The sequence below is a fragment of the Camelus bactrianus genome, chromosome 3, assembly GCF_048773025.1.
Source record: "Camelus bactrianus isolate YW-2024 breed Bactrian camel chromosome 3, ASM4877302v1, whole genome shotgun sequence".
Lineage (NCBI taxonomy): Eukaryota > Metazoa > Chordata > Mammalia > Artiodactyla > Camelidae > Camelus > Camelus bactrianus.
Window position 1 is genome coordinate 79,359,567 of NC_133541.1, and position 14,457 is coordinate 79,374,023.

The 14,457-nt window shown below is 37.6% G+C and overlaps 1 long non-coding RNA gene across 1 annotated transcript in view; it reads left to right on the forward strand.

Moving 5' to 3' along the window:
• The window catches only part of LOC141575272 (uncharacterized), a 244,394-nt gene that overhangs the window by 121,535 nt on the left and 108,402 nt on the right, over nt 1-14,457 (forward strand). The window lies entirely within an intron of this gene.

Genomic DNA, 14,457 nt, shown 5'->3' on the forward strand with positions numbered 1-14,457 from the left:
CAGATAACTGGATAAAGGAGTTGTGGTATTTTTATACACAGTGGGATATTACTCAACCATAAAAAAGAATAAAATAATGCCACCTGCATCAACATGGATGGACCTGGAGATCATCATTCCAAGTGTAGTAAACCAGAAAGAGAAAGAAACATACCATGATATCACTTACATGTGGAATCTTAAAAAAAAAAAAAGACACAAATGAACTTATTTACAAAACAAAAACAGACTCACAGACATAGAGAACAAACTTATGGTTACCAGGGGGAAAAGGGTGTGGAAAGGGATAAATTGGGAGTTTGAGATTTGCAGGTAGTAACTACTGTATATAAAATAAGTAAACACATTTATACTGTATAGCACAGGAAATTATATTCAGTATCTTATAGTAACCTATAATGAAAAAGAATATGAAGATGAATATATGTATGTACCTGTATGACTGAAACATTATGCTGTACACTAGAAATTGACACAACATTGTGAACTGACTATACTTCAGTACAGTGCAATTTAGAAGTTAAAAAAAGAGAAAGACATTGGCTCAGATACTAATTGGACCATTTATTAGTGGTGAACAAATTATTTCATTCCTCTATGCCTCTATTTCTGAATCTGTAAAATGGGGATTAATGTAGAGTTTACTCAGAATACTGTTGTGAGGCTTAAGTACGGTCCCATAGGTGAGGCTCTTAGCGTCAGTGCCCAGCAAGTGTTTAATACATTTTAGCTATGATTTAAAGCCTTACTGATCTTGAGCCTTTTATATATGCTACTGCATAGCTCCCCCTGGATTGCCCCATAGGTACCTCAGACTGGTGCTTGCTGTCTCTCTTCTTCCCACCATATGCTCTTCATTTCTGCTAATTAGGAAAATGCCTTGGGTGTAGCAGAAAGACATGTGGAATGCTGTGTGAAACTGTATATTTGGGCTTGGATAGACTTCATTCACAGAGTATGCTGTCTGGTTATCCAAGGAACCCAATAAAAACTGATCTCATCCTACTGATTAAATTTCTGACACTCTTTATCATTTCCTTTTCCAGTTTTATGGTCCAGAATGACTCTGTTGCCAGTATCTAGATAGAAGGAATTACTTTTCCAGTCAGTGCAATCACGCTATTTATCAAAAGAAACATTGGACAATCGGAATAGACTTCAGAGCTGTGTCCTAGGCCATCTGGCCAACACTCAGCATGAAACTTCTTTGTCCTTTAGAGACTGAACTTTATTCCCAAGCAGTGACAGAATTGGAATGAAAGGAGTTGGAGTTACTCAACTTGGTATGTGAAGAATAAGTTACTGTTTATGCATATGAAGAGACATTTTTAAAGAAAGGAAGCAATTATAGGCTGTGTTGTCCCTGTCTCACTCACCTCTTCATTTTAACCCTGCTCTTTTTAATTTGGGGGTGTGTTTACTTTGTGTTTATTAATCTGTGTCTATGAATGCAAACACTTTATGTAATTCATTAATTGATTAAATATTTACTGAATGCCAGTGTTCCCAGCACTGTTTTAGGTACTAGGATAGGATGAGATTCCTGCACCAGGGGAGGCTGAGCCCTGGCCTTGGGGTATGTTGAGGAGGAAGAAATTTTTTTCTCCAAAGTTAAATTGACATGAAACAGATTAACAGGAGAAAATTAAACAGAAGTTTATAACATGTTTGCATGGGACAGACCCAGGAAAATGAAGTAACTCACCAAAATAGCTGAGACCCTCAACTTAAATATAATCTTCAGCTAAAGATTAAAGAGAATATTGGGGCCAGTGATCTGAGACTTCAAAGGGGAGAAAGGTAATTCACATGGAGATGAAAAGCCAATATTTGGGAAACAAATGTTTACTGGGCAATGCAGAGACATGAAATTCAGAGAGGACTTTGAACACAGACTTTGCTAAGTTCCTCCCTGTCTACCACCCCTAGTTCACACTGTAGTTATCTATAGTGATAGCTCCCTTCCTGGAACAGGTCCTCTATCTACATTCTCTTAGGAGTTAGAGGGAAGGTAAAAAGAAGCACTTCCTGAGTCTGCAGTTTCTTAAAAATAACCAACATAAATTAATCCTCATGCCAAAGAGACGCACTTTGCTCCTCTCCAGGTACATGGTAGGACAGACTTGGGCTGAAGGCATTGGGGTGCAGCAAAGAGTAATGTGGCAGGAAACAAATGTCAAAGTTATTCCAAAGAGAACACTGGATGTAGAATCTACATTTCTTTAAGTGTCAAGGATGCCATAAAACAAATACCAGTTTTTCTATCATGCTTCTAACTACACTTTTCACTGTAGCATTGAAATATTTAGAGCGCCTATGTAAGTCGGAAGCTGCTGTACAACCTTCTGAATGAAGGCAGTAATGATTCCTTATAATATGGTTTATTATATGAAATTGGTAAAAACCTTAGGCGTCAAAACATCATATGCACCATAAAATCCTGATACAACATAGTTAATCTATACTTTGGGGTTAGTTCACTTCCCCTCAGTTATCATTGTAAAAAGCTTTCACTCTAACTAGAAGAAAGAGCAGCTTAATTTGTAAAAGCGTTCTATATGCCTCCTAACTTAAACAAAGACAGAAAAGCAAGAAGATGAAATGTGGATTTGGTGAAACCCTGGTATAGAATACAAAGCAGCAGTGAGTCCTTAAGATAAATGCATTTCATTCTAATAATTGCAAGTGAAATTAACTATTTTAGGGGAAGAATAACAGGAATGAATCAAGTCTATTTCAGTTAGCATTTTGATGTGAGGTTTTTTAAGCATATTTAATTCCGAGTTAAGAAACTCAAAATGTGGGGATTTTAGTTTTCAGTGTGAGTTTCTATGTTTATGAATACTGTTTCTATATGTAACATGTATATATTTTTAGTATAACCATTTTCTTTCTCAAACACTTCTTAGAACTACATTCCTTCCTAAACTACCCTGCATCCCTGCTTCCAGATATACTGATCCTATACCCTAGCCAGTCAGTGTCTTTCTCAGGGATTTTAGAAATGGGAACAAAGCCCAGTCTCCTGCTCTCACTCTCAATTCCTGAAGCTGTAAGATGTGTACTGTGACAGTGTTGGCATCCGTGTTTCTTACCATGTGGTTTGGTCTGCAGAGTGGAAGAGAAGATGAAACACAAGCCAGAGGAGCAGGAAAATTAGACAGGAGTCCTTGGTTCCAGTTGTTCCCAGGTTAAGTGCCAAATTTCTGTTCTTGAATTGTGTAAGACACTGCTATCCTGATTTCCCCTTTTCAATTCAGCTAGTTCAAGTTGAGTTTCTAGCATATGCAACCAAGCAATTCCTGACTAATACAATCATCCTTACTACTACTCTGTATGAGCCCTGCACTGAATTCAGGCTCTTCACTCTACTTCCTAAATCTGATTTGTGTTCCTTCTTCTATACCTCTATATTAGGGCCTCCACCAGTCTCTCCCTTTCTGGAAGTCTAGTCCTTATTAGCATCCGGTCCAAGTTCCATTTGCCCTGCATATTCAAGTCAGAAGCTGTTATACAGTCTTTCCTGAATGAAGGCAGTAATGCTTCCCTAGTTACCTGGGCATTCTTTCTATCCTTGGCACTCACGTAGCGTTTGTTCTCAATAAATGCTCACTGATACCTTTCTTTTCCTCAAACTGTATTGTAAACTCCCTGAGAGCTGAGACAACATAGCCTACCTTTGTGTCTCTCCAGTGCCTTAAATATTATAGGTACTTGGTTCTCATAAAGATGATGTTGCTTATGAGGGCAATCTGGCTGTGACATCTGTCACCCCATTGATCACCAGGGTTGATTCGGCTGATCTGGCTAGCGAGGCAGGTGTCCCCTTCCTCCCTCACCGCTGCATGTGCGTCCCCCCCAAAGCTGCGCTCTAGGCCAAAGAGGACAACCGTTCTTCTTGGTCAAGGGTATTCAAGTAGCTGTGCTCCTCTGCTAGAACCTCCAAACAAGCTCTCAAGGTGATTTACTAACTATTATTTTATAGATATATGATAATCTTGAAAATACAGTTTAAGTGGAAAATGAACTTAAATGTAGTGAACTGTTAGCTGAGTAATTATCTTACAATTAGTTTAAATTAAATGGAAATAGTTCTTACAGGGATGAGTTTTACATGACGATGTTGTTGTATGATGTACGCACACCCTGTTTGGCAAGGAGGATGTGTTTTGGGAAAGAGGACTGCTAGCAGTGCCGTAGAAGGTTCTTGCAGCATAGCTGTCAACACTGTGAATTCCTGGCATTTTATACTGACAACACCTCTTCCATTCTCTTCAGATGACTTGAAGTCATAATTGCTGCTGGGCTGGTTTTCTCTGAGGTATTTTTTTAAACAATTATCCCAGGTCAACTGTCCCAAACTACAGAGATGTTTGTGATGCCATTCTAGTGTCACTGTGTTTACACCAGTCCCTGAATTGTCTGCATAGCTTCATCCTATGTTTCCACATTTATTTCTTTGAAAGTAACATTAACTACCTTACAACTTGTCTAAATACAGCATCCATTTTTTTTTTTTTTTGCTTTCTTTGGGGAAGTCCAAGTCAATCACTTTCAAACATTTTGTTAGCCAATAAGAGTAAAAATCTTGACCAGACCCCAAATAATTGGCAGAGAGAAACCATGCAGAACATTCTAGCAAGGCAAGGCAACAGACTCAGGTAAGGGTTTTTCTGGTGTATGTCTCGGTTCTTATTGACCAAGAAAGAGCCTACAAGCATAGGTAGTACTCAGACCACAGGGAAAATGTTCAGTGATAGGACACTGAAATAGAGTCTGTATACTGATATATTTGTATGTGATTTGGGAAAACATTTTATAAACAAATTGCTATATAACAAATTGGGGGCAGATAAATAGCATTAAACCTGGTAACTTGGATAGAAAAAGGAGAAGTGAAATGTAAATATGCACTCAACAACTTACAAATAAGACTATCTTATTTGTAAAACATAAATGAAGGATTAAAAACTCAGGACTTTAATTTAGGCTTGTGAAAAGAAATGAAAGATGTTTGACATCGCTAATCATCAGAAAAATGCAAATCAAAACCATAATGAGATATCACCTCACACCTGTCAGAATGGCCATCATCAAAAAGACCACTGATAACAAGTGTTGGTGAGGATGTGGAGAAAAGGGAACCCTGATACACTGTTGGTGGGAATGTAAATTGGTGCAGCCTTTATGGAAAACATTATGGAGGTTCCTCAAACTAAAAACAAAAGAACTACCATATGATCCAGCAATTCTGCTCCTGAGTGGAATGAGCTGAATGAGCTAAAGAAAATGAACCCAAATTTGAAAAGATACATGCACCCCAATGTTCATAGCAGCATTATTTACAAGAGCCAAGATATGGAAGTTACCTGAGTGTCCATCAACAGATGAAGTGATAAAGAAGATGTTTTTATGTATGTATGTATATATGTATGTATGTATGTATGTATACACACACACACCACACACATACACACAATGGAATACTACTCAGCCAAAAAAATTTCCATTTGCAAAAATATGGATGAACCTGGAGGGTATTATGCTTAGTGAAATAAGTCAGACAAAGAAGACAAAAACAAATACTGTTATCATTTATATGTGGAATCTAAAAAATAAAACAAGTGAATGAATATAACAAAACAGAAACAGACTCAGATAAGGAGAGCAAACTAGGGGTTATCATTGGGGAGAGGGATGGTGGGGAGAGCCAAGATAGGAATAGTAGGTTAAGAGGTACAAACTTCTAAGTATGAAATAAATAAGTTACAAGAATATATTGTACAACATGGTGAATACAGCCAATATTTTATAATAACTTTAAGTGGAGTACAATGTATAAAAGTTCCGAATCACTGTACACCAGGATGGTGGGCAGAAATGTGTACACCGGGATGGTGGGCAGCAATGTACACACCTCTCTTGTGTGTACTCTCACACCTGGGACAGTCCAAGATGCTGTGGGACCCAGAGGGGGCCGCTGGGGCCAGGACCTGGTCTAGTTTGGCAGCAGGGACAGTCAGCAGTTGCAGCCTTGGGGAAGAGGACAGTATGGTAAGAGGCAGTACTGAGGCCAGGTGATGATGCCAGCTTGGCTGTCCATCTCAGAAGCTCCTCCCTAGGGCTTCTGCACAAGTATTAATTCTCTGGACTGAGCACTGATAAAGGAACTGCAAGCAGTTAAGTAAATTTTGCTAGTAAATAACTACAAAATGAAAGCGTACGCATGGACATTGCAATAAAGCATATTAGGGAGTTACTATCATTTTTCAAAGAGTTTAGAATAATCCCTGGGTTTGAAAACTGCTTCAACATTGCAAAGCAGATATCCACAGGTTTAGAAATAGAAATTGAATGTACAGATTGCCCATTGGATGGAAAATTTTTATTTGAAACTTCAGGTGAACCAGTTACTAATGAGGATGACAATTCTAAAATTCATTTTTCCTTTTAATTGAAAGTATGATAGAATGTGTAAGCAGGTGTTCTGAATTATTTGCAAATTCATAACACCACTTGTGATTTCATGTACAACCTCCATTTCAGGAAATGTTAGAAGAAATACTTAAATGCCATTGTACTAATTTACATCTAGAATCAAATTCAGTTGCATGAAACTAATTTACGAGGAATTAAATCTTTAAAAAAATTTTTCTGCAAGAACCATTAGCTCTAGATGTACTAAACTTTAATTTCAAAATAATGTATCAGAACTTTATCCCAATGTTGTCACTGTCTATCAAGTACTCTTGATAGCTCTAGTAATGGTTATGCAACTGAAAGAGCTTTCTCACAATTATATTTATATAAATTATTTGTGATATTTTATTTGCCAGGAACAACTTAAGTGACTTTAAATCATATCAATTGAAAATGAACTATTCTAGTGACCTGATAAATGAATTTGCAGAAAAATGATCCAACAAATCTTGTGATCAATCAAGATATTACATTAATAAGATATTATTTATAATATTACAAAATTGTGCATCAAAATATCATTTTTATACAACTTGTAGGTTAATGTTGTTACTCATATATTATTACACCCCTATTACATTTTATAAATAATAAAATATTTTAAAGGAAATAACTATATTTTAGTACCTTTAACTACACTTTCTCTTCTTTTTGAACAAGGTACCCTAAATTTTTATTTTGCACTGGGTCCCACAAATTTTGGAGCTGGCCTTGCTTCCCAGAGTGGTGACCCCTGCATGAGCGCATTCTGTCTCTCCTCCTTTAGGACAGTCCTCGCCTTGAGCACAAAGGATTGAAGAAGCTGTAGCTTAACTCCCTAAGAGTCAATATTAGGTCACCTTGTTTGCTAGGCTTTGATGACAGCTCTACTTTCCTATTAATATTATCTCCTCTATACTTCGGTTCTGGTACCTGGATTTCTGCTCCTCTCTCTGGTCTCACTGCTAACCACTTACTTGCTTATCCCTGTCCCTCTAGGACAAAAGAAAGAAAATTGAGACATAGTCAAATATTTGCTGAAGTTGGCAGACCAGATGTGGCAGTTTGGAGAGACTCAACTTCGGACTAGAACCATCTAGTTGAATGGAGCAGGTTTTGAAAAGGCAGACTATTTTTGCTATAGAAATCTCAGAAATACATGGCTTTTGTCCCCGAATACATGATTCTTAGTTGTTTCTCATGCCAATTTTCCCATTCTTCACCATAATACACTTTTGAGCTGGGCATATGACTTCCCTGAATAAAGACTGAATTTTCCAGCCTCCTTTGCAGCTAAGTATGTTTCTGGTACCCAGCCTGATCAATGGGATGTATGCTAAGACTATAGTAGCACTAGATAGCTGGTGCATACTTTTTGCCCCTTCCTTCAGGATTCTGCTTGAAAAGTGAAGTGATACCTGCAAATCTAACTTAGTAGGAGGATGAAGGGACAGTAAGCAGAGAGCTAGACTCTGTTCTGTCATCAGCCCAGAAAGCAGGTTTTTGTGATTTAGGGGAAAAAAACATCCATTCTGTAAGTCTTTTAATGCCAGATGCAGGAAAACTATCATAATAAATTCCCAAGTCTGTTTTGATTCTTACGTGAATGGAATCCTACAATTGTGCAGTGCACATTCTGTATAACAAACACAACAGCCTAGTCTAGAAGATTCCTGGATCTCTGAGGACCACATGGAACAAAGTTATAGTATCTGCCCTAATTCACCTACAAATGGACTTTTATGTGTGAGAGAAATAAACTTTCTTTTTATGTTATTTTTGTTTTTTTTTTTTGTTTTTTGTTTTTTAAAAACACTTTTATTATGGTATGATTCCTGTACTACACATATTTCAGGTGTACAATTTGATTAATTTTGATAGATGTATACACCAATGAAACTGCTACTGCAATCAAGATAGCTAAAATTTTCATCACTCCTCAAGAGGTGCAAATTTCGAATTCCCAGTTTATCCCTTCCCACCCCACTTTTCCCTTGGTAACCATAAGTTTGTTCTCTATGTCTGTGAGTCTGTTTCTGTTTTATAAATAAGTTCATTTGTGTCCTTTTTTTTTTTTAAGATTCTACATATAAGCGATATCATATGGTATTTTTCTTTCTCTTTCTGACTTAATTCTCTTAGAATAATCATCTCCAGGTCCATCCGTGTTGCTGCAAATGGCATTATTTTATTCTATTTTATGGCTGAGTAGTAGTCCATTGTATATATACCATAACTTCTTTATCCAGTCATCTGTCAATGGACATTTGGATTGTTTCCATGTCTTGGCTATTATAAATAGTGCTGCTATGAACATTGGTGTACATGTGTCTTTTTGAATTATATTTTCCTCTAGATATATGCCCAGGAGTGGGATTGCTGGATAAAATGGTAAGTCTATTTTTAGTTTTTTAGGAATCTCCATACTGTCTTTCATAGTGGCTGCACCAATTTACGTTCCCACCAACAGTGTAGAAGGGTTCCTTTTTCTCCACACCCTCTCCAGCATTAATTTTTTGTGGACTTTTTAATGATAGCCATTCTGACTGGTGTGAGTTGATATCTCATTGTGGTTTTGATTTGGACTTCTCTAACAATTAGTGATGTTGAGCATCTTTTCATGTGCTTGTTGACCATCTGGATGTCTTCTTTGGAAAGATGTCTATAGGTCTTCTGCCCATTTTTTGATTGGGTTGCTTGTGTTTTTTTTTTTTAATGTATGTTAAACTGTATGAGCTGTTTGTGTATTTTGAAAATTAGTCCCTTGTTGGTTGCATCATTTGCAAATATTTCCTCCCATTCTGTAGGTTGTGTTTTCGTTTTGTTAATGGTATCCTTAGCTGTGCAAAAGTAAACTTTCTTGTTTAAGCTACTGTTACTTTGGGTCTCTGTTATTTGAAGCTGGACTGAATTCTGGACCATTGTTGCTTGTCAGTTTTCCATGTGCTCTAGCACATTTGCTTCTTAAATCTCAGTAGTTATTTAAATCACCTGGATATCCTGTTACAGTGCAGGTTCTGATTCAATAGGTGTGGCGTGGAGCACTTCTAACAAGCTCCACATAGATCACCATTTGAGTAACAGATATTCATGAAACTGTATTTATTGTTATCTCTTCTTGGGTCAGGGAGACATCTTTTAACCAATCATTGTTGTAAAGGAGTAGATCATCAACAAGTTTTCTCATGTCTGATGAGAAAAATACCACATGGTACATCTCTTCATACCAATTTAGAATCCGTTAGAGATTATTTCTCAATGTGTAATCTGTTGACCTCCTGTGTAAAAAAAAAAATTAAAAAGAGAACCTTTTTACGACATGTGGGTTTTGTTAAAAATAGTGTCCCCCTCTCAGGGCAGCTCTTAAATGAGAACACCTGAGGATGGGATCTTGGAATCCATATTTTTAAACAACTGTCCAGGTAATGCTACAGCACTCTAAATTTGAGAGCTACTAACCCAAAAGAAAGGAAAGGCAGGCAAATGAAGCTGTAGGAGATCTGGCTAGGAAGACTTCTGGACACATCTATTGCCTTGAAGAAATGCATGATGAAGTGGTGTGAATGGAAAATAAATGCAGACTAATGGCCATGAAGTCCCTTGGGGCCAGATGAAATGAACATGTCCCTGGTTGTTGACAGAAAACCAGCATAGGTAAATCCTGAAGGAATGTTGGCCAAATGCCTGTCTCTGATATTGAGAAGTAAAACACTCACACCGAAACCATCATTTTGACATTGATGTAGGAAGAGGAGACTCATGTGCAGGCAGACAGGTTTATTCTACTTGATGTCTTGGAAACACAAAATAAATTTTTTAAAAAGTAAATTCAGAACCACAGATTTTAGTTCCAAGGGCCAGATTTATTCCACAATTTACTGTTAAGCTTTTACTTATTACAGTTGAAAAATTACTCCTGGAAAATGCCTAACAAATCTACATTGTACACAATTTAGCAAAGAGATCTTGCAGATCAGATTTAGGAAGAGGAAGCATTTTTAAGCTTTTATAAAGCATAAAATGGAAAGAGAATTTTCTCTATAATTCTGTAAAGTTTTGTACCCAATGAGTGTGGAAGTGCAGTTCATCTCTAGTGAAACTTTGTTCAGAGACAGCAAGAGTTTTGCTTCTAGCTTTTTGAGGACGGAGCAACTTTCCTTCACTAATTCCCATCCTGCCCAATCCACCACTGTCATAGCTTTACTCAACACAACCCCCAGCTTTCTGAGTTCTTCCAAATTGTAGAATCCAGAGTTCAAAATACTTAACAGTCATTCACCCCAGTCACTTCTCCAGGACTCGAATCCAACCTACAGCATGTATAAAACTCATTCAGTCTGGTGATAGAGATGTTATTCACTCCCATGGATAGTTTTCACTGTTAGGAAGAAAATCCAAATTTATCTCCTCATATATTTTACTCACTGTACGTTGAACTTCTGAGGGCTGCTTCTGCATGACACCTCTTTAAATATTTAAAGAGAACAATCAATCCACCCTCTTTCTTCAGGCTAAATATCACCAGTTCCTTTGCATTTAGGTTGTAGAGGACAGAGGAACATTCATCTCCTTTACTGTATGTCTATTAATACAACCCAAGGTCATATTAGTTTCTTTTTTGGAGGGAGAGTCACATGTTGACTTATATTAAGTTTGCAATTGAATAAAATATTTATGCCTTTTCCACAAATGGTTCTGCAATATCTCTGTCTCCCTGTCTTGTACTTTCGCAGTTCAGTTTTTGAATTTCATCTTCTTTTATTCCATCCAGCATTCTGGCCTCCTAGCGTTTTGTCTCCTGTTTGTACCTTTCTTTGTATTTGCTTTCCATCTCAGCATCATGTGACAAGCACCAGTTCCATATTTTTAACTGTATCATTAGTCAAGCAACATACTGTACTCCACCATTGGAAATCTCTGTTTAGGCTGGTAATCATCCATTAATCAGTCCTTGATGATCAGTTTTCTAGTTAAAGATTGTCCTAAATGTCGTAGTAGCTGGTTCAAATTTCTCTAACTTGATCATAAAGAGCTTAGGGGAGACTTTGTTAAATTCCTTTACACTGTCTGGATGCATTTTCTATCTACAACATTTTCCCAAGACTACCCTTTAACTCCATCAAAATGGTTGTTTTTTTTTCCCTAAATAACAATAAATTTTTTAAAAAATTGACCTATTTTACATCAAAATCTTTACTTCTCCACCTGGAGTCAGGGAGTGAGTTGATGGTGACATGCAGATTGTGAAGGGCCTTAAAAAGCATGCTAAGTGGTTATAACTTTGTTTTGGACACAGAGGGCTACTCTTGCAGTTGAGCAAAATAGCAACATAATTCCGTCTAAGCATGATGTGTGGGGCTGGTGGCTGCCCAGATTCTGAGAGAAGCTGGCATACAGGGGTCTGAGTAACCAAGGATATGAAGTAATGGGGCTGGCATGTAGTGTGCATAAAACATCAAGGAGGGAATTCTGAAGCCAAGGCCGTCAGTTTTTAGGGAGGGCATATTTTCCTAACTAAAGCGATGGTCTTAGGACATTGCTTCTCCAAAATCAGAGTGGTGGCAGGTCTTCCTCCTTATATTGAGCCAACATCTCACTCCTTGCAACTGCCTCCTACTTGTTCTGCTTCTCTTCTTGTGAGAAACTTTGAAAGTTTACCTATTCCTCTTTCTGTATAACATCTTCTTAAATATTTTTAAATCATGCCCATGTTTCTTTTATTCAGGCTGAACATTTCCAGTCTCTGTACAAGAAATGTTGACTTAACATCATCAGAAATAAAGGAGTAACTCTCTTCTATAATAGAGTTTACTGGAAAAATGTAAATTCAATTTTCATATTTTACTTTAATCTTATTTTTTGTGTCACTAGTATTCAATATGTTAAAAAATTTCCCCTGAAGTATCTTTAAGATTAAAAAAAATTTTTTAAAGATGTGAATAATAGCTCCCTAATTTTCCTTGCTTCCAAACCAAGATTTTCATGAAAGAAAATCTCCATAAATTGGACCCATAAAAAATGGAAAAATTATGATTATGTTACCGAACCAAACTTGTGCCTACTCACCCACCTTGCAGCAAAGCCAGTCTACTGACACCGGATTATAGTGAAAGAAAGTATGGCATTTATTGCAGGTGCCAAGCAAGGAGTAGGGGAAGCTCAAGCTCAAAAGACCTGAACTCCTCAATGGTTTTCAGGGAAGTTTTTAAAGGCAACATTAGGGGTGAGGACTGCAAGAGGTGTGACTTTCTTCTGCATGGTTGGTGGTGAGATAACAGGGTGATGTTTCAGGAATCTTAACCATCAACCTGCTAATTCCCATCAGTCTAGGGTCTGCTTGCTTGTGCTTAGCGTGTAGTCACCATCCACCTCCTGGGTGGGGGGTCTTAGTTCTCGCAGAACAAGGCAAAGATATGTGTCAGATTGTTACGTATATCCCTTGAGAAGGAACTCAGCTGTCACTCAAGTACTGTCATTACTTTTCTTGCTTAACTGCTTTTCCTTTGTTTCTGCACTCCCTCACTTCCCTAATTAGTGATCACTTGAGTCCACTCTTTGGAACTCCTAGGGAAGGCCTAGGGTGCTAACACATTTTTCTATAACCAAGAAACAAGGGAATTAAAGGGGCTTTTGTACTTGGAATAGCCCTGCTCAATTTCAGTCTCCCCTTTTCTTTGATACTCCTCAATCCTAAAGGGCATAGGGTCAGGACAAGAAGGAGAATAAAATTTTGAGTAAAGAAGTTAATCATAAACTTGACAGGGGAACTTGGTTTTACAGGGACTTAGTTTCAATTGATTAAAATTTTTTTGCCTGAAAATGTTTTTTGTTTTAGCCTTTAATATTGAAAACAATTTCCTCACATAGTATATTATAAGGAACATAGTTATATTCTTTTCAATCCATGAATTTTGTGGTAGATCTGCTGTTGTCCCACTTATCATGATGGTAGCAACTAAAAAACAGCCTGGTTTTTCGTAATTATTCTTTACCAAAGCAGCAAGAGACAACCAGGAGGCAGGTTGAACCAGGTGAAGGAGATAAGAGGGAGAAAGATATCTTGATGTCTTGGCTGGAGCAAAGGAGCTACAGGGATTTAAGGTGAGATTACAAAAGTGAAGAATTAGCCATTGATGGATGATGAGTCTGATGTCAGGATGAGGTCTTTAGCTTTGACATTGTAGACAAAACAGAAGCCACTGCCATTCTTTAGGTGAGAGGGTGAATTACAATGTCAGAGAAAAAAATTAGTCAGGCAACTGTGTGCTCATGAAAAAGTGAGCCAGGAGAACATTTAGGAGCTTGCAGTAAACTAGAAGTGAGAGGTTAAAGCATGCATTTTGATTATGGCGAAGATAATGACAAGGAAAGGAAATGGTAGAGAAAGAACTGGACAAAGCAGAAAGAAGTCATTCTGTGTATCCTCCTCGTGCATGACGCACTGGTGCTTTGGAGTTATTCTACATCTCCATCCTCTAGATCAAGGATTCTCAACCCAGTCCTATTGACCTTTTGGGCTGAATAATTCTTTTCTGGGTGGAAGGGGAGCATCCTGTGCATTGTAGGATTAGCAGCAGCCTTGGCCTCTGCCCACTAGTTGGCAATAGTACCTCTCCCTTTATTGTGACAAACAAAATGTCTCCAGACATTGCCAAACGTCCCCTGGGGGGCCAAAACTGCCCTCATAGAGAACCTCTGGCCTAGTCCCTTCATTCAGCACAGCCATTCTACCACAATCAGCTCTTGGAGAAGCTATGCTCACAGTAAACATTTTTTCTGCTCTTTGAACTACTACCTCTGACGTGTGACTGTCAAACATTAAAAAGTAGGTTTGAAAAATGAAGACAGAGGACAGCAAACTTTTAAAAGTTTTATTATTTAAAAAAATAGTAAATATTTTATGTAGCTAATATATGACTTTATTGTAGTTATAAGGATTTTATTGCCCTCATTTTCTGTTTGAATAATCTTTTCCTTTAACCCATGTTTTCTGCTTAA